This window comes from Schistocerca gregaria, chromosome 1 (assembly GCF_023897955.1).
Source record: "Schistocerca gregaria isolate iqSchGreg1 chromosome 1, iqSchGreg1.2, whole genome shotgun sequence".
Classification (NCBI taxonomy): Eukaryota; Metazoa; Arthropoda; class Insecta; order Orthoptera; family Acrididae; genus Schistocerca; species Schistocerca gregaria.
Genome location: NC_064920.1, coordinates 31,979,532 through 32,002,125, shown reverse-complemented (window position 1 = coordinate 32,002,125; position 22,594 = coordinate 31,979,532).

Below are 22,594 nucleotides of genomic sequence, written 5' to 3'. Positions count from 1 at the left end.
CTCAGAAATCGACAAGTTTTCATCATTCGTTATCGAATCAACTTCATGCCAGACCGTCACATTTGTCACTCTTCTCTCTGAAACGATTATTTTTATTGTGTGCAAGGCTATGTCGCATGCTGCGGTTTTCGGAGACACTATACGCACCATAGTAGAACACAGAAGAAGTTTCTAAGTTGATGTAATAGCCAGTAAGAGGCAGTGCAATTCAAGTTTTAGTTATCGAGTATTGACAATTTAGACGGCTTTGGTGCCTTGGACATAAGCTAGGACCTTAATATTTTGCATGAAGGGAGGTCTAGCATCAACGTTGCATAGGAGAATGTGAAAAGAGTTCATATGTAGTAAAAACCTAAGAAAGCCGCACATTTTCTTCATTCGCTATCGAATCAACTTCATGCCAGAACGTCACATTTGAAGCTCTTCTCTCTGAAATGATTATATTTTTCTTGTGCCAAGCTATATCGCGAGCTGTGGTTTGCGGAGACACTACACGCACCATAGGAGAACACAGAAGAAGCTTCTAAGTTGATATAATAGCCAGTAAGAGGCAGTACAATTCAAGTTATAGGTATCGATTATTGACTTTTTTGACGGCTTTGGTGCCTTGGACATGAGCTAGGAACTTACGATTTGGCATGACGGGAGTACTAGCACCCACGTTGCACGGGAGAATGTGAAAATTGTTCATATGTAGTAAAAACCTGAGAAATCTGCACGTTTTCGTCAATTTCTCTCGAATCAATGTCATGCCAGAACGTCACATTTCAAGCTCTTCTCTCTGAAACGATTATATTTATCGTGTGCAAAGCTATGTCGCGTGCTGTGGTATGCGGAGACACTATACGAACCATAGTAGAACACAGAGGAAGCTTCTAAGTTGAAGTAATAGCCAGTAAGAGGCAGTACAGTTCAAGTTTCAGTTATCGATTCTGAACTTCTGAGCCGGCTTTGGTGCCTTGGACATGGGCTAGGGCCTTAAGAATTTGCATGAAGGGAGGTCTAGCACCCACGTTGCACAGCAGAATGTGAAAAGTGTTGATATGTAGTAAAATCCTTAGATACAAGCACATTTTTGTCATTTGCTATCTAATCAACTTCATGCCAGGTCACCACATTTGCCGTTCTCTCTCTGAAACGATTATATTTACCGTGTGCAAAGCTATGTCGAGTGCTGTTGTATGCGGAGACACTATACTCACCATAGTAGAACACAGAGGAAGCTTCTAAGTTGATGTAATAGCCGGTAAGATGCAGTACAATTCAAGCGTTTGTTATCGATTATTGACTTTATAGACGGCTTTGATGCCTTGGACATGAGTTAGGACCTTAAGATTTGGCATGAAGGGAGGTCTACCACCACTTTGCCCGGGAGAATGTGAAAAGTGTTACATGTAGTAAAAACCTGAGACATCAGCACGTATACGTCATTTGCAGTTGAATCAACTTCATGCCTGATCGTCACATCTGCCGCTCTTCTCTCTGAAAGGATTATATTTAACGTGTGCAAAGCTATGTCGCGTGGTGTGGTATGCGGAGACACTATACGCACCATAGTAGAACACAGAAGAAGCTTCTAAGTTGATTTAATAGCCAGTAAGCAGCAGTACAATTCAAGTTTTAGTTATCGATTATTGACTTTTTAGACGGCTTTGGTGCCTTGGACGTGAGCTAGGACCTTACGATTTTTCATGAAGGAAGCTCTAGCACCCACGTTGCCCGGGAGAATCTTACAAGTGTTCATACGTAGTAAATACCTGAGAAATCAGCACGTTCTCGTCATTTTCTATCGAATCAACTTCATGCCAGGTCGTCACATTTGCCACTCTTCTCTCTGAAACGATTATATTTATCGTGTGCAAAGCTATGTCACGTGCTGTGGTATGCGGAGACACTATACGCGCATAGTAGAACACAGATGAACCTTCAACGTTGATGTAATAGCCAGTATGAGGTAGTACAATTCAAGTTTTAGTTATTGACTATTGATTTTTTATACGGCTTTGGTGCCTTGGACATGAGCTAGGACGTTACGATTTTGCATGAATCGATGTCTAGCAGCAACGTTGCATGGGAGAATGTGAAAAGTGTTCATATGTAGTAAAAACCAAACAAATCCGCACGTTTACGTTCTTCTCTGTCGAATCAGCTTCATGCCTGATCGTCACATTTGCCGCTCTTTTCTCTGAAACGATTATATTTATCGTGTGCAAAGCTATGTCGCGTGCTGTGGTATGCGGGGACACTATACGCACCATAGTAGAACACAGAAGAAGCATCTAAGTTGATGTAATAGCCAGTTCGCACTAGTACATTTCAAGTTTTAGTTATCGATTATTGACTTTTTAGACGGGTATTTTGCTTTTTTACATTAGCTAGGAACTTAAGATTCTGCATGGAGCGAGGTCTAGCACCGATTTTGCATGGGAGAATGTGAAAAGTGCTAATATGTGGTAAAAACATGAGAAATCCGCACGTTTACGTCATTTGGTGTCGAATCAACTTCATGCCTGATCGACACGTTTGGCGCTCTTCTCAATGAAACGATTATATTTATCGTGTGTCAATCTATGTCGCGTGCTGTGGTATGCGGAGACACTATACAGTCAGAAGTAGAACCCAGAAGAAGCTTCTAAGTTAATGTAAAAGCCAGTATGCAGCAGTACAATTCAAGATTTAGTTATCGATTATTGACTTTTTATATGGCTTTGGTGCGTTGGACATGAGCTAGTACTTTACGATTTTGCGTGAAGTGAGGTCTAGCAACCACATTGCATGGGAGAATGTGAAAAGTGCTAATATGTGGTAAAAACCTGAGAAATCCGCACGTTTTCGTCATTTGCTGTCAAATCAAATTCATGACTGATCGTCACATATGCCGCTCTTCTCTCTGAAACGATTATATTTATCGTGTGCAAAGCTATGTCGCGTGGTGTGGTATGTGGAGACACTATACGCACCATAGTAGAACACAGAAGAAGCTTCTAAGTTGATGTAATAACCAGTAAGAGGCAGTACATTTCAAGTTTTAGTTATCGATTATTGACTTTTTCGACGGCTTTGGTGCCTTGGACATGAGCTAGGACCTTAAGGTTTTGCATGAAGGGAGGTCTAGCACCCACGTTGCATAGGAAAATGTGAAAAGTGTTCATATGTAGTTAAAACCTGAGAGAGCCGCACATTTTCTTCATTCGCTATCGATAGCCATAACGTCACATTTGAAGCTCTTCTCTCTGAAACGATTATACACTCCTGGAAATGGAAAAAAGAACACATCGACACCGGTGTGTCATACCAACCATACTTGCTCCGGACACTGCGAGAGGGCTGTATAAACAATGATCACACGCACGGCACAGCGGGCACACCAGGAACCGCGGTGTTGGCCGTCGAATGGCGCTAGCTGCGCAGCAATTGTGCACCGCCGCCGTCAGTGTCAGCCAGTTTCCCGTGGCATACAGAGTTCCATCGCAGTCTGTAACACTGGTAGCATGCCGCGACAGCGTGGACGTGAACTGTATGTGCAGTTGACGGACTTTGAGCGAGGGCGTATAGTGGGCATGCGGGAGGCCGGGTGGACGTACCGCCGAATTGCTCAACACGTGGGGCGTGAGGTCTCCACAGTACATCGATGTTGACGCCAGTGGTCAGCGGAAGGTGCACGTGCCCGTCGACCTGGGACCAGACCGCAGTGACGCACGGATGCACGCCAATACCGTAGGATGCTACGCAGTGCCGTAGGGGACCGCACCGCCACTTCGAAGCAAATTAGGGACACTGTTGCTCCTGGGGTATCGGCGAGGACAATTCGCAACCGTCTCCACGAAGCTGGGCTTCGGTCCCGCACACCGTTAGGCCGTCTTCCGCTCACGCCCCAACATCGTGCAGCCCGCCTCCAGTGGTGTCGCGACAGGCGTGAATGGAGGGACGAATGGAGACGTGTCGTCTTCAGCGATGAGAGCTGCTTCTGATTTGGTGCCAATGATGGCCGTATGCCTGTTTGACGCCGTGCAGGTAAGCGCCACAATCAGGAATGCATACGACCGAGGCACACAGGGCCAACACCCGGCATCATGGTGTGGGGAGCGATCTCCTACACTGGCCATACACCTCTGGTGATCGTCGAGGGGACACTGAATAGTGCACGGTACATCCAAACCGTCATCGAACCCATCGCTCTACCATTCCTAGACCGGCAAGGGAACTTGCTGTTCCAACACGACAATGCACGTCCGCATGTATCCCGTGCCACCCAACGTGCTCTAGATGGTGTAAGTCAACTACCCTGGCCAGCAAGATCTCCGGATCTGTCCCCCACTGAGCATGTTTGGGACTGGATGAAGCGTCGTCTCACGCGGTCTGCACGTCCAGCACGAACGCTGGTCCAATTGAGGCTCCAGGTGGAAATGGCATGGCAAGAAGTTCCACAGGACTACATCCAGCATATCTACGATCGTCTCCATGGGAGAATAGCAGCCTGCATTGCTGCGAAAGGTGGATATACACCGTACTAGTGCCGACATTGTGTATGCTCTGTTGCCTGTGTCTATGTGCCTGTGGTTCTGTCAGTGTGATCATGTGATGTATCTGACCCCATGAATGTGTCAATAAAGTTTCCCCTTCCTGGAACAATGAATACAGGGTGTTCTTATTTCAATTTCCAGGAGTGTATTTATCGTGTGCAAAGCTATGTCGCGTGCTGTGGTTTGCGGAGACACTATATGCACCATAGTAGAACAGAGAGGAAGCTTCTAAGTTGATGTAATAGCCAGTAAGAGGCAGTACAATTCAAGATTTAGTTATCGATTGTTGACTTTTTATGCGGCTTTGGTGCCTTGGACATGAGCTATGACCTTTAGAGTTTGCATGAAGGGAGGTATAGCATCCACGTTGCATGGGAGAATGTGAAAAGTGTTCATATATAGTAAAAACCTGACAAAACCAGACGTTTTCGTCATTCGGTATCGAATCAACTTCACGCCAGGTCGTCACATTTGCCACTCTTCTCTCTGAAACGATTATATTTATCGTGTGCAAAGCTATAGCACGTGCTGTGGTATGCTGAGACACTATACGCACCGTAGTAGAACACAGAAGAAGCTTCTAAGTTGATGTAATAGTTAGTAACCAGCAGTACAATTCATGTTTTAGCTATCGATTATTGTCTTTTTAGAAGGCTTTGGTGCATTGGACGTGAGATAGAAAATTAAGAGTTTGCATGAAGTGAGGTCTAGCACCCACGTTGCACGGGAGAATGTGATAAGTGTTCATATGTAGAAAAACCTGAGAAAACCGCACGTTTTCGTCATTTGCTGTCGAATTAACTTCATGCCTGATCGTTACATTTGCCGCTTTTCTCTCTGAAACGATTATATTTATCGTGTGCAAAGATACGTCACGTCCTGTGGTATTCGGAGACATTATACGCACCATAGTAGAACACAGAAGAAGCTTCTAATTTCATGTAATAGCCATTAAGAGACAGTACAATTGAAGTTTTAGATATTGATTATTGACTTTGTAGACGGCTTTTGTGACTTGGATATTAGCTAGGAACTTACGATATTGCCTGAAGGGAGGTCTAGCACCCACGTTGCAATGGAGAATGTCAAAAGTATCCATATGTAGTATAAAAGCTGAGAAATCCGCACATTTTCGTCATTTGCTATCGAATCAACTTCATGACCGGTCGTCACATTTGCCGCTCTTCTCTCTGAACCGATTATATTTATCATGTGCAAAGCTATGTCGGGTGCTGTGGTATGCAGAGACACTATACGCACCATAGTAGGACACAGAAGAAGCTTCTAAGTTGAAGTAATTGCCAGTAAGCAGCAGTACAATTCAAGTTTTAGTTATCGATTATAGACTTTTTAGACGGCTTTGGTGCCTTGGACATGAGCTAGGACCTTAAGATTTTGGATGAAGGGAGGTCTAGCACCCACGTTGCAAGGGAGAGTGTGAAAAGTGTTCATATGTAGTAAAAACCATAGTATTCCGCACGTTTTCGTCATTTGCTATCGAATCAACTTCATGCCACATCGTCGCATTTGCCGCTCTTCTTTCTGAAACTATCATATTTATCGTGTGCAAAGCTATGCCACGTGCTGTTGTATGCGGAAACACTATACGCACCATAGTAGAACACTGAAGAAGCTTCTAAGTTGATGTAGTAGCCAGTAAGCAGCAGTAAAATTCAACTTTATTTATGGATTATTGACTTTTTAGACGGCTTTAATGCCTTAGACATGAGATAGGACCTTAAGATTTTGCATGAAACGAAGTCTAGCACCCACGTAGCATGGGAGAATGTGAAAAGTGTTCATATGTAGTAAAAACCTGAGAAATCCGCACGTTTTCGTCATTTGCTATCGAATTATCTTCATGCCAGATCCTCACATTTGCCGCTCTTCTCTCTGAAACGATTCTATTTGTCGTGTGCAAGGCAATGTCGCGTGCTGTGGTACGCGGAGACACTATACGCACCATAGTAGAACACTGAAGAAGCTTCTATGTTGATGTAATAGACAGTAACAGGCAGTACAATTGAAGTTTTAGTTATTGATTATTGACTTTTTAGAAGGCTTTGGTGCCTTGGACATGAGCTAGGACCTTAAGATTTTGCAACGAAGGAGGTCTAGCACCCACTTGCATACGAGAATGTGAGAAGTGTTCATATGTAGTAAAAACCTCAGAAATCCGCACGTTTTCGTCATTTGCTATCGAATTAGCTTCATGCCAGATCGTCACATTTGCCGCTCTTCTCTCCGAAACGATTATATTTGTAGTGTGCAAAGCTATGTCGCGTGAAGTGGTATGCGGAGACATTATACGCACCATAGTGGAACACAGAAGAAGCTTCTAAGTTGATGTAATAGCCAGTTAGTGGCAGTACAATTCAAGTCTTAGTTATCGATTATTGACTTTTTAAACGGCTTTGGTTCCTTGTACATGAACTGGGACCTTACGATTTTGCATGAAGGGAGGTCTCGCACCCACGTTGCCCGGGAGAATGCGAAAAGTGTTCATATGTTGTATAAACCGAAGAAATCCGCACGTTTTTGTCATTTGCTTTCGAATCAACTTCATGTTAGGTCGTCATATTTGCCGCTCTTCTCTCTGAAACATTTATATACATCGTGTGGAAGGCTATGTCCCGTGCTGAGGTATGCGGAGATACTATACGCACCGAAGTAGAAAACAGAAGAAGCTTCTAAGTTGAAGAATTAGACAGTAAGCAGCAGTACAATTCAAGTTTTAGTTATCGATTATTGACTTGGTAGACGGCTTTAATGCCTTAGACACGAGATAGGACCACAAGATTTTGCATGAAATGAAGTCTAGCACCAATGTAGCATGGGAGAATGTGAAAAGTGTTCATATGTAGTAAAAGCATTAGAAATCTGCATGTTTTCGTCATTTGCTATCGAATAACTTCATACCAAATCGTCATATTTGCCGCTGTTCTCTCTGAGACGATTATATTCATCATGTGCTAAGCTATGTGGGGTGCTGTGGTATGCAGAGACGCTATATACACCATAGTAGGACACAGAAGAAGCTTCTAAGTTGATGTAATTGCCAGTAAGCAGCAGTACAATTCAAGTTTTAGTTATCGATTATTGACTTTTTAGACTGCTTTGGTGCCTTGGACATGAGCTAGGACCTTAAGATTTTGGATGAAGGGAGGTCTAGCACCCACGTTGCAAGGGAGATTGTGAAAAGTGTTCATATGTAGTAAAAACCATAGTATTCCGCACGTTTTCGTCATTTGCTATCGAATCAACTTTATGCCACATCGTCACATTTGCCGCTCTTCTTTCTGAAGGGAGGTCTACCACCACGTTGCCCGGGAGAATGTGAAAAGTGTTATATGTAGTAAAAACCTGAGACATCAGCACGTATACGTCATTTGCAGTTGAATCAACTTCATGCCTGATCGTCACATCTGCCGCTCTTCTCTCTGAAAGGATTATATTTAACGTGTGCTGTGGTATGCGCGGACACTATACGCACCATAATAGAACACAGAAGAAGCTTCTAACTTGATGTAGTAGCCAGTAAGCAGCAGTACAATTCAAGTTTTAGTTATCGATTATTGACTTTTTAGACGGCTTTGGTGCCTTGGACATGAGCTGCGACCTTACGATTTTGGATGAAGGGAGGTATAGCACCCACGTTGGAAGGGAGAATGTGAAAAGTGTTCATATGTAGTAAAAACCTGAGAAATCCGCACGTTTTCGTCATTTGCTGTCGAATTAACTTCATGCCTGATCGTCACATTTGCCGCACTTCTCTTTGAAACGATTATTTTTAACGTGTGTAAAGCTATGTCGCGTGTTGTAGCATGCGGAGACACTATGCGCACCATAGTATTACACAGAAGAAGCTTCTAAGTTGATGTAGTAGAGAGTTAGCAGCAGTAAAATTCAACTTTTAGTTATGGATTATTGACTTTTTACACGGCTTTGGTGCCTTGGACATGAGCTACGACCTTAAGATTTTGCTTGAAGGGAGGTGAAGCACCCACGTTGCATGGAAGAATGTGGAAAGTGTTCATATGTAGTAAAACCCTGAGAAATCCACACGATTTCGTCATTTGCTATCGAATCGACTTCATGCCAGATCGTCACATTTGCCGCTCTTCTCTCTGAAACGTTTATATTTATCGTGTTCAAAGCTACATCACGTGTTGTGGTATGCGGAGACACTATACGCACCATAATAGAACACAGAAGAAGCTTCTAAGTTGATGTAATACCCAGTAGGCAGCAGTACAATTCAAGTTTTAGTTATCGATTATTGAACTTTTAGACGGCTTTTGTGCCTTGGCAATGAGCTAGGATCTTAAGATTTTTCATGAAATGAGGTCTAGTATCCACGTATCATGGAAGAATGTGGAAAGTGTTCATATGTAGTAAAAACCTGAGAAATCCGCACGTTTTCGTCATTTGCTATCGAATTAACTTCATGCCTGATCATCACATTTGCCGCTCTTCTCTCTGAAACAATTATATTTACCGTGTGCAAAGCTATATCACGTGCTGTGGTATGCGCGGACACTATACGCACCATAATAGAACACAGAAAAAGCTTCTAAGTTGATGTATTAGCCAGTAAGCAAGAGTACAATTCAAGTTTTAGTTATCGATTATTGACTTTTTAGACGGCTTTGGTGCCTTGGACATGAGCTAGGACCTTAAGATTTTGGATGAAGGGAGGTATAGCAGCCACGTTGGAAGGGAGAATGTAAAAAGTGTTCATATGTATTAAAAACCTGAGACATTTGCACGTTTTCGTCATTTGCTATCGAACCAACTTCATGCCTGATCGTCACATTTGCCGCTCTTCTCTCTGAAACGATTATATTTATCGTGTGTAAAGCTATGTCGCGTGGTGTGGCATGCGGAGACACTATGCGCACCATAGTAGAACACAGAAGAAGCTTCTAAATTGATGTAATAGCCAGTAAGCAGCAGTACAATTCAAGTATTAGTTATCGATTATTGACTTCTTAGACGGCTATGGTGCCTTGGACATGAGCTAGGACCTGAAGATTTTGCATGAAGGGAGGTGAACCACCCACGTTGCATGGGAGAATGTGAAAAGTGTTCATATGTAGTGAAAACCTGAGAAATTCGAACGTTTTCGTCATTTGCTATCGAATCTACTTCATGCCACATCGTCACATTTGCCGCTCTTCTCTCTGAAACAATCATATTTATCGTGTACAAAGCTATGTCGCGTGATGTGGTATGCGGAGACACTATACGCACCATAGTAGAACACAGATGAAACTCCTAAGTTGATGTAATAGCAAGTAAGCAGTAGTAAAATTCAAGTTTTAGTTATCGATTATTGACTTTTTAGACTGCTTTAATGCCTTGGACATGAGCTAGGATCTTAAGATTTTGCATGAAATGAGGCCTAGGACCCACGTATCATGGGAGAATGTGAAAAGTGTTCATATGTAGTAAAAACCTGAGAAATCCGCAAGTTTTCTTCATTTTTTATCGAATTAACTTCATGCCTGATCATCTCATTTGCCGCTCTTCTCTCTGAAACGATTATATTTATCGTGTGCAAAGCTATATCACGTGTTGTGGTATGCGCGGACACTATACGCACCATAATAGAACACAGAAAAGGCTTCTAAGTTGATGTAGAAGCCAGTAAGCAGCAGTACAATTCAAGTTTTAGCTACCGATTATTGACTTTTTAGACGGCTTTGGTGCCTTGGACATGAGCTAGGACCTTAAGATTTTGGATGAAAGGAAGGTCTAGCACCCACGTTGCAAGGGAGAATGTGAAAAGTGTTCATATGTAGTAAAAACCTGTGAAATCCGCACGTTTTCGTCATTTGCTATCGAATCAACTTCAGGCCAGGTCGTCACATTTGCCGCTCTTTTCTCTGAAACGATTATATTTATCGTGTGCAAAGCTATTTCGCGTGCTGTGGTATTCGGCGACACTATACGCACCATTGTAGAACACAGAAGAAGCTTCTAAGTTGATGTAGTAGCCAGTAACCCGGAGTAAAATTCAAGTTTTAGTTATAGATTATTGACTTTTGAGACGGCTTTAATGCCTTAGACATGAGGTAGGACCTTAAGATTTTGCATGAAATGAAGTCTACCACCCACGTAGCATGGGAGAAAGTGAAAAGTGTACATATGTAGTAGAAACCTGTGAAATCCGCACCTTTTCGTCATTTGTTATCGAATTAACTTCATGCCAGATCGTCACATTTGCCGCTCTTCTCTCTGAGACGATTATATTTATCGTGTGCAAAGCTGTGTCGCGTGCTGTGGTATGCGGAGACACTATACGCACCATAGTAGAACACAGAAGAAGCTTCTAAGTTGATGTAATAGCCAGTAAGCAGCAGTACAATTTAAGTTTTAGTTGTCGATTATTGACTTTTTACACGGCTTTGGTACCTTGGACATGAGCTACGACCTTAAGATTTTGCATGAAGGGAGGTGAAGCACCCACGTTGCATGGGAGAATGTGGAAGGTGTGCATATGTAGCAAAAACCTGATAAATCCGCACGTTTTCTTCAGTTGCTATCTAATCAACTTCATGCCACATCGTCACATTTGCCGCTCTTCTCTCTGAAACGATTATATTTATCGTGTGCAAGGCTTTGTCGCGTGCTGTGGTATGCGGAGACACTATACGCACCATAGTAGAACACAGATGAAACTCCTAAGTTGACGTAATACCCAATAAGCAGCGGTAAAATTCAAGTTTTAGTTGTCGATTATTGACTTTTTAGACTGCTTTAATGCCTTCGACATGGGCTAGGATCTTAAGATTTTGCATGAAATGAGGTGTAGCACCCACGTAAAATGGGAGAATGTGAAAAGTGTTCATATGTAGTAAAAACCCGAGCAATCCACACGTTTTCGTCATTTGCTATCGAATTAACTTCATGCCAGATCGTCACATTTGCCGCTCTTCTCTCTGAGACGATTATATTTATCGTGTGCAAAGCTGTGACGCGTGCTGTGGTATGCGGAGACACTATACGCACCATAGTAGAACACAGAAGAAGTTTCTAAGTTGATGTAATAGCCAGTAAGCTGCAGTACAATTTAAGTTTTAGTTGTCGATTATTGACTTTTTACACGGCTTTGGTGCCTTGGACATGAGCTACGACCTAAATATTTTGCATGACGGGAGGTGAAGCACCCACATTGCATGGGAGAATGTGGAAGGTGTGCATATGTAGCAAAAACCTGAGAAATCCACGCGTTTTCTTCAGTTGCTATCTAATCAACTTCATGCCACATCGTCACATTTTCCGCTCTTCTCTCTGAAACGATTATATTTATCATGTGCAAAGCTTTGTCGCGTGCTGTGGTATGCTGAGACACTATACGCATTATAGTAGAATACAGAAGAAGCTCCCCGGTTGATGTAATAGCCAGTAAGGAGCAGTACAATTCTAGTTTTAGTTATCGATTATTGACTTCTTAGACTTCTTTGGTGCCTTGGACATGAAGTACGACCTTAAGATTTTGCAAGGAAGGTCTAGCACCCACTTGCATGCGAGAATGTGAGAAGTGTTCATATGTAGTAAAAACCTGAAAAATCCGCAAGTTTTCGTCTTTTTCTGGCAAATCACCTTCATAACAGATCGCCACATTTTCCACTCTTCTCTCTGAAACGATTATATTTATCGTGTGTAAAGCTATGTCGCGTGGTGTGGCATGCGGAGACGTTATGCGCAACATAGTATTCCACACAAGAAGCTTCTAAGTTGATGTAATAGCCAGTAAGCAGCTGTACAATTCAAGTTTTAGTTGTCGATTATTGACTTTTTAGACGGCTTTGGTGCCTTGGACATGAGGTAGGACCTTACGATTTTGCATGAAGGGAGGTCAAGCACCCACGTTGCATGGGAGAATGTGGAAAGTTTTCATATGTAGTAAAAGCATGAGAAATCTGCATGTTTTCGTCTTTTGCTATCGAATCAACTTCAAGCCACATCGTCACATTTGCCGCTCTTCTCTCTGAAACGATCATATTTATCGTGTGCAAAGCTATGTCGCATGCTGTGGTATGCGGAGACACTATACGCACCATAGTAGAACACAGATGAAACCCCTAAGTTGATGTAATAGCCAGTAAGCAGCGGTAAAACTCAAGTTTTAGTTATCGATTATTGACTTTTTAGACTGCTTTAATGCCTTCGACATGCGCTAGGATCTTAAGGTTTTGCATGAAATGAGGTGTAGCACCCACGTATCGTAGGAGAATGTGAAAAGTTCTCATATGTAGTGAAAACCTGAGAAATACGCACGTTTTCGTCATTTGATCTCGAATCAACTTGATGCCAGGTCGTCACATTTGCCGCTCTTCTCTCTGAAACGATTATTTTTATCGTGTGCAAGGCTTTGTCACGTGTTGTGGTATGCAGAGACACGATACGCACCATAGCAGAACTTAGAAGAAGCTTCTTACTTTATGTTATAGCCAGTAAGCGCCAGTACAATTCAAGATTTAGTTATCGATTATTGACTTTTTAGACGACTTTGGTGTCTCGGACATGAGCTAGGACCTTAAGATTTTGGATGAAGTGCGGTCTAGCACCTACATTGCATGGGAGATTGTGAAAAGTGTTCATATGTAGTAAAAACCTGAGATATCCGCACGTTTTCGTCATTTGCTATCGAATTAACTTGATGCCACATCGTCACATTTGCCGCTCTTCTCTCTGAAACGATTATATTTATCGTGTGCAAAGCTATGGAGCGTGCTGTGGTATGCAGAGACACTATACGAACCATAGTAGAACAGAGAAAAAGCTTGTATGTTCATGTAATAGCCAGTAAGCAGCAGTACAATTCAAGTTTTGTTATCGATTATTGACCTTTTAGACCTCTTTTGTGGCTTGGTCATAATCTAGGACCTTTGGATTTTGCATAAAGGGTGGTCTAGCACCCACGTTGCACGGGAGAATGTGAGAAGTATTCATATGTAGTAAAAACCTGAGAAATCCGCTAGTTTTTTTCATTTGCTATCGAATGAACTTCATGCCAAATTGTCACATTTGCCGCTCGTCTCAATGAAACGATTATATTTAGAGTGTGCAAAGCTATGTCGCGTGCTGTGGTATGCGGAGACACTATACGCACCTTATTACAACACAGAAGAAGCTTCTATGTTGATGTAATAGCCAGTAAGCAGCAGTAAAATATAAGTTTTAGTTATCGATTATTAACTTTTCAGACTGCTTTGGTGCCTTTGACATGATCTAGGACCTTAAGACTTAGCATGAAGGGAGGTCTAGCACCCACGTTGCATGGGAGAATGTGAAAAGTGTTCATATGTAGCAAAACCTGAGAGATCGGCACGTTTTCGTCATTTGCTATCGAATCAATCTCATGCCACATCGTCACATTTTCCGCTCTTCTCTATGAAACGATCATATTTATCGTGTGCAAAGCTATATCGCGTGCTGTGGTATGCGGAGACACTATACGCACCATAGTAGAACACAGAAGAAACTCCTAAGTTGATGTAATAGCCAGTAAGCAGCAGTAAAATTCTAGTTTAAGTTATCGATTATTGACTTTATAGACGGCTTTAATGCCTTGGACATGAGCTAGGATCTTAGGATTTTGCATGAAATGAGGTCTAGCACCCACGTAGCATGGGAGAATGTGAAAAGTATTCATAAGTAATAAAAACCTGAGAAATCGGCTCGTTTTCGTCATTTGCTATCGAATTAACTTCATGCCATATCGTCACATTTGCCGCTCTTCTCTCTGAAACGATTATATTTATCGTGTGCAAAGCTATGTCTCGTGCTGTGGTATGCGGAGACACTTTACGCACCATACTAGAACACAGAAGAAGCTTCTAAGTTGATGTAATAGCCAGTAAGCAGCAGTAAAATTCAAGTTTGAGTTATCGATTATTGACCTTTTAGACGGCTTTTGTGTCTTGGCCATAATCTAGGACCTTAGGATTTTGCATGAAGTGCGGTCTAGCACCTACATTGCATGGGAGATTGTGAAAAGTGTTCATATGTAGTAAAAACCTGAGAAATCCGCACGTTTTCGTCATTTGCTACCGAACCAACTTCATGCCAGATCGACACATTTGCCGCTCTTCTCTCTGAAACGATTATATTTATCGTGTGCAAAGCTATATCGCGTGCTGTGGTATGCGGAGACATTATACGCAAAATAGTAGAACACAGAAGAAGCTTCTAAATTGATGTAATAGCCAGTACACAACAGTACGATTAAAGTTTTTGAACTTATAGACGGCTTTGGTGAGTTGGACATGAGCAAGAACCTTAAGATTTTCCATGGAGCGAGGTCCAGCACCCACGTTGCACGGGAGAATTTGAAAAGTATTCATATGTAGTAAAAACCTGTGAAATCCGCTAGTTTTTGTCATTTGCTATCGAATGAACTTCATGCCTGATCGTCACATTTGCCACTCTTCTCAGTGGAACGATCATATTTGTCGTGTGCAAAGCTATATCGCGTGCTGTGATATGCGGAGACACTATACGCACCATAGTAGAACACAGAAGAAACTCCTAAGTTGATGTAATAGCCAGTAAGCAGCAGTAAAATTCTAGTTTTAGTTATCAAATATTGACTTTATAGACGGCTTTAATGCCTTGGACATGAGCTAGGATCTTAAGATTTTGCATGAAATGAGGTCTATCACCCCCGTAGCATGGGAGCATGTGAAGAGTATTCATATGTAGTATAAAACTGAGAAATCCGCAAGTTTTCGTCATTTGCTATCGCATCAACTTCATGCCAGGTCGTCACATTTGCGCTCTTCTCAATGAAACGATTATATTTATCGTGTGAAAAACAATGTCGCGTGCTGTTGTATGCGGAGACAATATACGCACCATAGTAGAACACAGAAGAAACTCCTAAGTTGATGTAATTGCCAGTAAGCAGCAGTAAAATTCTAGTTTAAGTTATCGATTATTGACTTTATAGACGGCTTTAATGCCTTGGACATGAGCTAAGATCTTAAGATTTTCCATGAAATGAGGTCTAGCAACCTCGTAGCATTTGAGAATGTGAAAAGTGTTCATATGTAGTAAAAACCTGAGAAATCCGCACGTTTTCGTCATTTGCTAAAGAATCAACTTCATGCCACATCGTCACATTTGCCACTCATCTCTCTGAAACGTTCATATTTATCGTGTGCAAAGCTATGTCGCGTGGTGTGGTATGCAGAGACACTGCACGCACCATAGTAGAACACAGAAGAAACTCCTAAGTTGATGTAATAGCCAGTAAGCAGCAGTAAAATTCAAGTTTTAGTTATCGATTATTGACTTTTTAGACGGCTTTGATGTCTTGGACATGAGCTACTACCTTAACATTTTGCACAAAGGGACGTCTAGCACCCACGTTGCACGGGAGAATGTGAAATGTGTTCATATGTAGTAAAAACCTGAGAAATTAGCACGTTTTCTTCATTTGCTATCGAATTAACTTCATGCCAGATCGTCACATTTCCGCTCTTCTCTCTGAAACTATTATATTTATCGTGTGCAAAGCTATGTCGCGTGCTGTTTTATGCGGAGACACAATACGCACCATAGTAGAACACAGAAGAAGCTTCTATGATGATGTAATAGCCAGTAAGCAGCAATACAATTCAAGTTTTAGTTATCGATTATTGACTTCTTAGACGGCTTTGGTGCCTTGGACATGAGCTAGGACCTTAAGGTTTGCAGGAAGGGAAGGCTAGCACTCACTTGCATGCGAGGATGTGAGAGGTGTTCATATGTATTAAAAACCTGAGAAATCCGCACGTTTTCGTCATTTGCTACCGAATAAACTTCATGCCAGATCGTCACATTTGACGCTCTTCTCTCTGAAACTATTATATTTATCGTGTGCAAAGCGATGTCGCGTGCTGTGGTATGCGGAGTCACTGTACGTTTCATAGTAGAACACAGAAGAAACTTCTGTTGATGTTATAGCCAGTAAGCAGCAGTACAATTCAAGTTTTAGTTATCGATTTATTACTTTTCAGACGGCATTCGTGAATTGAACATGATCTAGGACCATAAGATTTTGCATGAATGTAGGTCTAGCACCCACGTTGCATGGGAGAATGTGAAAAGTGTTCATATGTATTAAAAACCTGAAAAATCCGCACGTTTTCGTCATTTGCTATGGAATCAACTTCATGCCAGATTGTCACAATTGCCGCTCTTATCTCTGAAACGATTATACTTATCGTGTGCAAAACTATGTCGCGTGCTGTGGTATGCGGTGACACTATACGCACCACAGTAGAACACAGAAGAAGTTTCTAAGTTGATGCAATAGCCCATAAGCAGCCCATAAGCAGCAGTTATTGAACTTATAGACGGCTTTGGTGAGTTGGACATGAGCAAGAACCTTAAGATTTTCCATGGAGCGAGGTCCAGCACCCACGTTGCACGGGAGAATTTGAAAAGTATTCATATGTAGTAAAAACCTGTGAAATCCGCTAGTTTTTGTCATTTGCTATCGAATGAACTTCATGCCTGATCGTCACATTTGCCACTCTTCTCAGTGGAACGATCATATTTGTCGTGTGCAAAGCTATATCGCGTGCTGTGATATGCGGAGACACTATACGCACTATAGTAGAACACAGAAGAAACTCCTAAGTTGATGTAATAGCCAGTAAGCAGCACTAAAATTCTAGTTTTAGTTATCAAATATTGACTTTATAGACGGCTTTAATGCCTTGGACATGAGCTAGGATCTTAAGATTTTGCATGAAATGAGGTCTATCACCCCCGTAGCATGGGAGCATGTGAAGAGTATTCATATGTAGTAAAAAACTGAGAAATCCGCAAGTTTTCGTCATTTGCTATCGCATCAACTTCATGCCAGGTCGTCACATTTGCGCTCTTCTCAATGAAACGATTATATTTATCGTGTGAAAAACAATGTCGCGTGCTGTTGTATGCGGAGACAATATACGCACCATAGTAGAACACAGAAGAAGCTTCTAAGTTGATGTAATAGCCAGTAAGCAGGAGTACAATTCAAGTTTTAGAATCGATTATTGACCTTTTAGACGGCTTTTGTGCCTTGCCCATGATCTAGGACCTTACGATTTTGCATGAAGGGTGGTCTAGCACCCACGTTGCATCGGAGAATATGAAAAAAGTACATATGTAACAAAAACCTCAGAAATCCGCACGTTTTCGTCATTTGCTATCGAATCAACCACATGCCACATCGTCACATTTGCCGCTCTTCTCTCTGAAACGATCATATTTATCGTGTGCAAAGCTATGTCGCGTTCTGCGGTATGCGGAGACACTATACGCACCATAGTAGAACACAGAAGAAGCTTCTATGTTGATGTAATAGCCAGTAAGCAGCAATTCAATTCAAGTTTTAGTTATCGATTATTGACTTCTTAGACGGCTTTGGTGCCTTGGACATGAGCTAGGACCTTAAGGTTTGCATGAAGGGAGGGCTAGCACTCACTTGCATGCGAGGATGTGAGAAGTTTTCATATGTATTAAAAACCTAAGAAATCCGCACGTTTTCGTCTTTTGCTATCGAATCAACTTGATACCGGATAGACACATTTGCCACTCTTTACCCTGAAACGATTATAATTACCCTGTGCAAAGCTATGTCGCGTGCTGTGGTATGCGGAGTCACTATACGCACCATAGTAGAACACAGAAGAAGCTTCTAAGTTGTTGTAATAGCCAGTAAGCAGCAGTACAATTCGAGTTTTAGATATCGATTATTGACCTTTTAGACGGCTTTTGTGCCTTGGCCATGATCTAGGACCTTACGATTTTGCATGAAGGGTGGTCTGGCACCCACGTTGCATGGGAGAATATGAAAAGTGTTCATATGTAGCAAAAACCTGAGAAATCCGCATGTTTTCGTCATTTGCTATCGGATCAACTTCATGCCACATCGTCACATTTGCCGCTCTTCTCTCTGAAACGATCATATTTATCGTGTGCAAAGTAATATCGCGTGCTGTGGTATGCGGAGACACTATAGGCACCATAGTAGAACACAGAAGAAGCTTGTAAGTTAAAGTAATAGGCAGTAAGCAGCAGTACAGTTCAAGATTTAGTTGTCAATTATTGATTTGTAGACGGCTTTGGTTACTTGGATATGAGCTAGGACCTTAAGATTTTGCATGAAGTGAGGTCTAGCAACCACGTTGAACGGGAGAATGTGAAAAGTGATCATATGTAGTAAAAACCATAGAAATCCAAACGTTTTCGTCATTTCCTATCGAATCAACTTCATGCCAGGTCGTCACATTTCGGCTCTTCTCAATGAAACGACTATATTTATCGTGTGCAAAGCTATGTGGCGTGCTGTGGTATGTGGAGACAATATACGCACCAAAGTAGAACGCAGAAGATGGCTCTACGTTAATGTTATAGCCAGTAAGCAGCAGTACAATTCAAGTTTTAGTTATCGATTTATTACTTTTTAGATGGCTTTCGTGCCTTGGACATGATCTAGTTCCATAAGATTTTGCATGAAGGTAGGTCTAGCACCCACGTTGCATGGAAGAATGTGAAAAGTGTTCATATGTAGTAAAAACATGAAAATCCGCACGTTTTCGTCATTTGCTATGGAATCAACTTCATGCCAGATTGTCACAATTGCCGCTCTTATCTCTGAAACGATTATACTTATCGTGTGCAAAGCTACGTCGCGTGCTGTGGTATGCGGAGACACTATACGCACCATAGTGGAACACAGAAGAAGCTTCTAAGTTGATGTAATAGCCAGTAAGCAGCAGTACAATTCTAGTTTTAGTTATCGATTTTTGACCTTTTAGACGGCTTTTGTGCCTTGGCCAAAATCTAGGACCTTAGGATTTTGCATGAAGGGTAGTCTAGCACACACGTTGCATGGGAGATTGTGAAAAGTGTTCACATGTAGTTAAAACCTGAGAATCCGCACGTTTTCATCATTTGCTACCGAACCAATTTCATGCCAGATCGTCACATTTGCTGCTCTTCTCTCAGAAACGATTATATTTATCATGTGCAAAGCTATGTCGCGTGCTGTGGTATGTGGAGACGCTATACGCAAAATAGTAGAACACAGAAGAAGCTTCTAAATTGATGTAATAGCCGGTAAGCAACAGTACAATTCAAGTTTTAGTTATCAGTTATTGACTTTTAAGACGGCTTTGGTGGGTTGGACATGAGCTAGAACGTTAAGATTTTCCATGGAGGGAGGTCCAGCACCCACGTTGCACGGGAGAATTTGAAAAGTATTCATATGTAGTAAAAACCTGATAAATCCGCTAGTTTTTGTCATTTGCTATCGAATCAACTTCATGCCTGATCGTCACATTTTCCGCTGTTCTCAATGAAACGATTATATTTATCGTGTGCAAAGCTATGTCGCGTGCTGTGGTATGGGGAGACACTAGTCGCACCATAGTACAACACAGAAGAAGCTTCTAAGTTGATGTAATGGCCAGTAAGCAGCAGTACAATTCAGGATTTAGTTGTCGATTATTGACTTTTTAGACCTCTTTGGTTACTTGGATATGAGCTAGGACCTTAAGATTTTGCATGAAGTGAGGTCTAGCAACCACGTTGAATGGGAGAATGTGAAAGTTGTTCATATGTGGCAAAACCATAGAAATCAAAACGTTTTTGTCATTTGCTATCGAAACAATTTCATGCCAGGTCGTCACATTGCCGCTCTTCTCAATGAAACGATTATATTTATCGTGTGAAAAACTATGTCGCGTGCTGTGGTATGTGGAGACAATATACGCACCATAGTAAAACACAGAAGAAACTCCTAAGTTGATGTAATAGCCAGTAAGCAGCATTACAATTCTAGGTTTAGTTATCGATTATTGACCTTTTAGAATTCTTTTGTGCCTTGGCCATAATCTAGGACCTTAAGATTTTACATGAAGGGTGGTCTAGCAGCCACGTAGCATAGGAGAATGTGTAAAGTGTTCATATGTAGTAAAAACCTGAGAAATCCGCACGTTTTCGTCATTTGCTATCGAATCAACTTCAGGCCTGATCGTCACATTATCCGCTCTTCTCAATGAAACGATTATATTTATCGTGTGCAAAACTATGTCGCGTGCTGTGGTATGGCGAGACACTAGTCGCACCATAGTACAACACAGAAGAAACTTCTAAGTTGATGTAATAGCCAGTAAGCAGCAGTACAATTCAAGTTTTAGTTATCGATTATTGACTTTTTAGACGCATTTGGTGCCTTGGACATGAGACAGGACCTTAAGAGTTTGCATGAAGGGAGGTGAAGAACCCACGTTGCATGGCAGAATGTGGAAAGTGTTCATATGTAGTAAAAACCTGAGAAATGCACACGTTTTCGTCATTTGCTATCGAATCAACTTCATGCCACATCGTCACATTTGCCACTCTTCTCTTTGAAACGATCATATTTATCGTGTGCAAAGCTATGTCGCGTGGCGTGGTATGCAGAGACACTGTACGCACCATAGTAGAACACAGAAGAAACTCCTAATTTGATGTAATAGCCAGTAAGCAGCAGTACAATTCTAGTTTTAGTTATCGATTATTGACCTTTTAGAAGGCTTTTGTGCCTTGGCTATAATCTAGGACCTTAAGATTTTGCATGAAGGGCGGTCTAGCACCCACATTACATGGGAGATTGTGAAACGTGTTCATATGTAATAAAAACCTGAGAAATCCGCACGTTTTCGTCATTTGCTACCGAACCAACTTAATGCCAGGTCGTCACATTTCGGCTCTTCTCAATGAAACGATTATATTTATCGTGTGCAGAGCTATGTCGCGTGCTGTGGTATGTGGAGACAATATACGCACAAAAGTAGAACACAGAAGATGGCTCTAAGTTGATGTCATAGCCTCTAAGCAGCAGTACAATTCGCCCTTGTATAAACCTTCTATATACTCCTTCCACCTTTCTGCCTTCCCTTCTTTGCTTAGAACTGGGCTGCCATCTGAGCTCTTGATATTCATACACGTGGTTCTCTTCTCTCCAAAGGTCTCTTTAATTTTCCTGTAGGCAGTATCTATCTTACCCCTAGTGAGATAAGCTTCTACATCCCTACATTTGTCCTCTAGCCATCCCTGTTTAGCCATTTTGCACTTCCTGTCGATCTCATTTTTGAGACGTTTGTATTCCTTTTTGCCTGCTTCATTTACTGCATTTTTATATTTTCTCCTTCCATCAATTAAATTCAATATTTCTTCTGTTACCCAAGGATTTCTAGCAGCCCTCGTCTTTGTACCTACTTTATCCTCTGCTGCCTTCACTACTACATCCCTCAGAGCTACCCATTCTTCTTCTACTGTATTTCTTTCCCCTATTACTGTCAATTGTTCCCTTATGCTCTCTCTGAAACTCTGTACAACCTCTGGTTCTTTCAGTTTATCCAGGTCCCATCTCCTTAATTTCCCACATTTTTGCAGTTTCTTCAGTTTTAATCTACAGGTCATAACCAATAGATTGTGGTCAGAGTCCACATCTGCCCCTGGAAATGTCTTACAACTTAAAACCTGGTTCCTAAATCTCTGTTTTACCATTATATAATCTATCTGATACCTTTTAGTATCTCCAGGGTTCTTCCACGTATACAACCTTCTTTCATGATTCTTAAACCAAGTGTTAGCTATGATTAAGTTGTGCTCTGTGCAAAATTCTACTAGGCGGCTTCCTCTTTCATTTCTTAGCCCCAATCCATATTCACCTACTATGTTTCCTTCTCTCCCTTTTCCTACACTCGAATTCCAGTCACCCATTACTATTAAATTTTCGTCTCCCTCCACTATCTGAATAATTTCTTTTATTTCATCGTACATTTCTTCAATTTCTTCATCATCTGCAGAGCTAGTTGGCATATAAACTTGTACTACTGTAGTAGGTGTGGGCTTCGTATCTATCTTGGCCACAATAATGCGTTCACTATGCTGTTTGTAGTAGCTTACCCGCATTCCTATTTTCCTATTCATTATTAAACCTACTCCTGCATTACCCCTATTTGATTTTGTGTTTATAACCCTGTAGTCACCTGACCAGAAGTCTTGTTCCTCCTGCCACCGAACTTCACTAA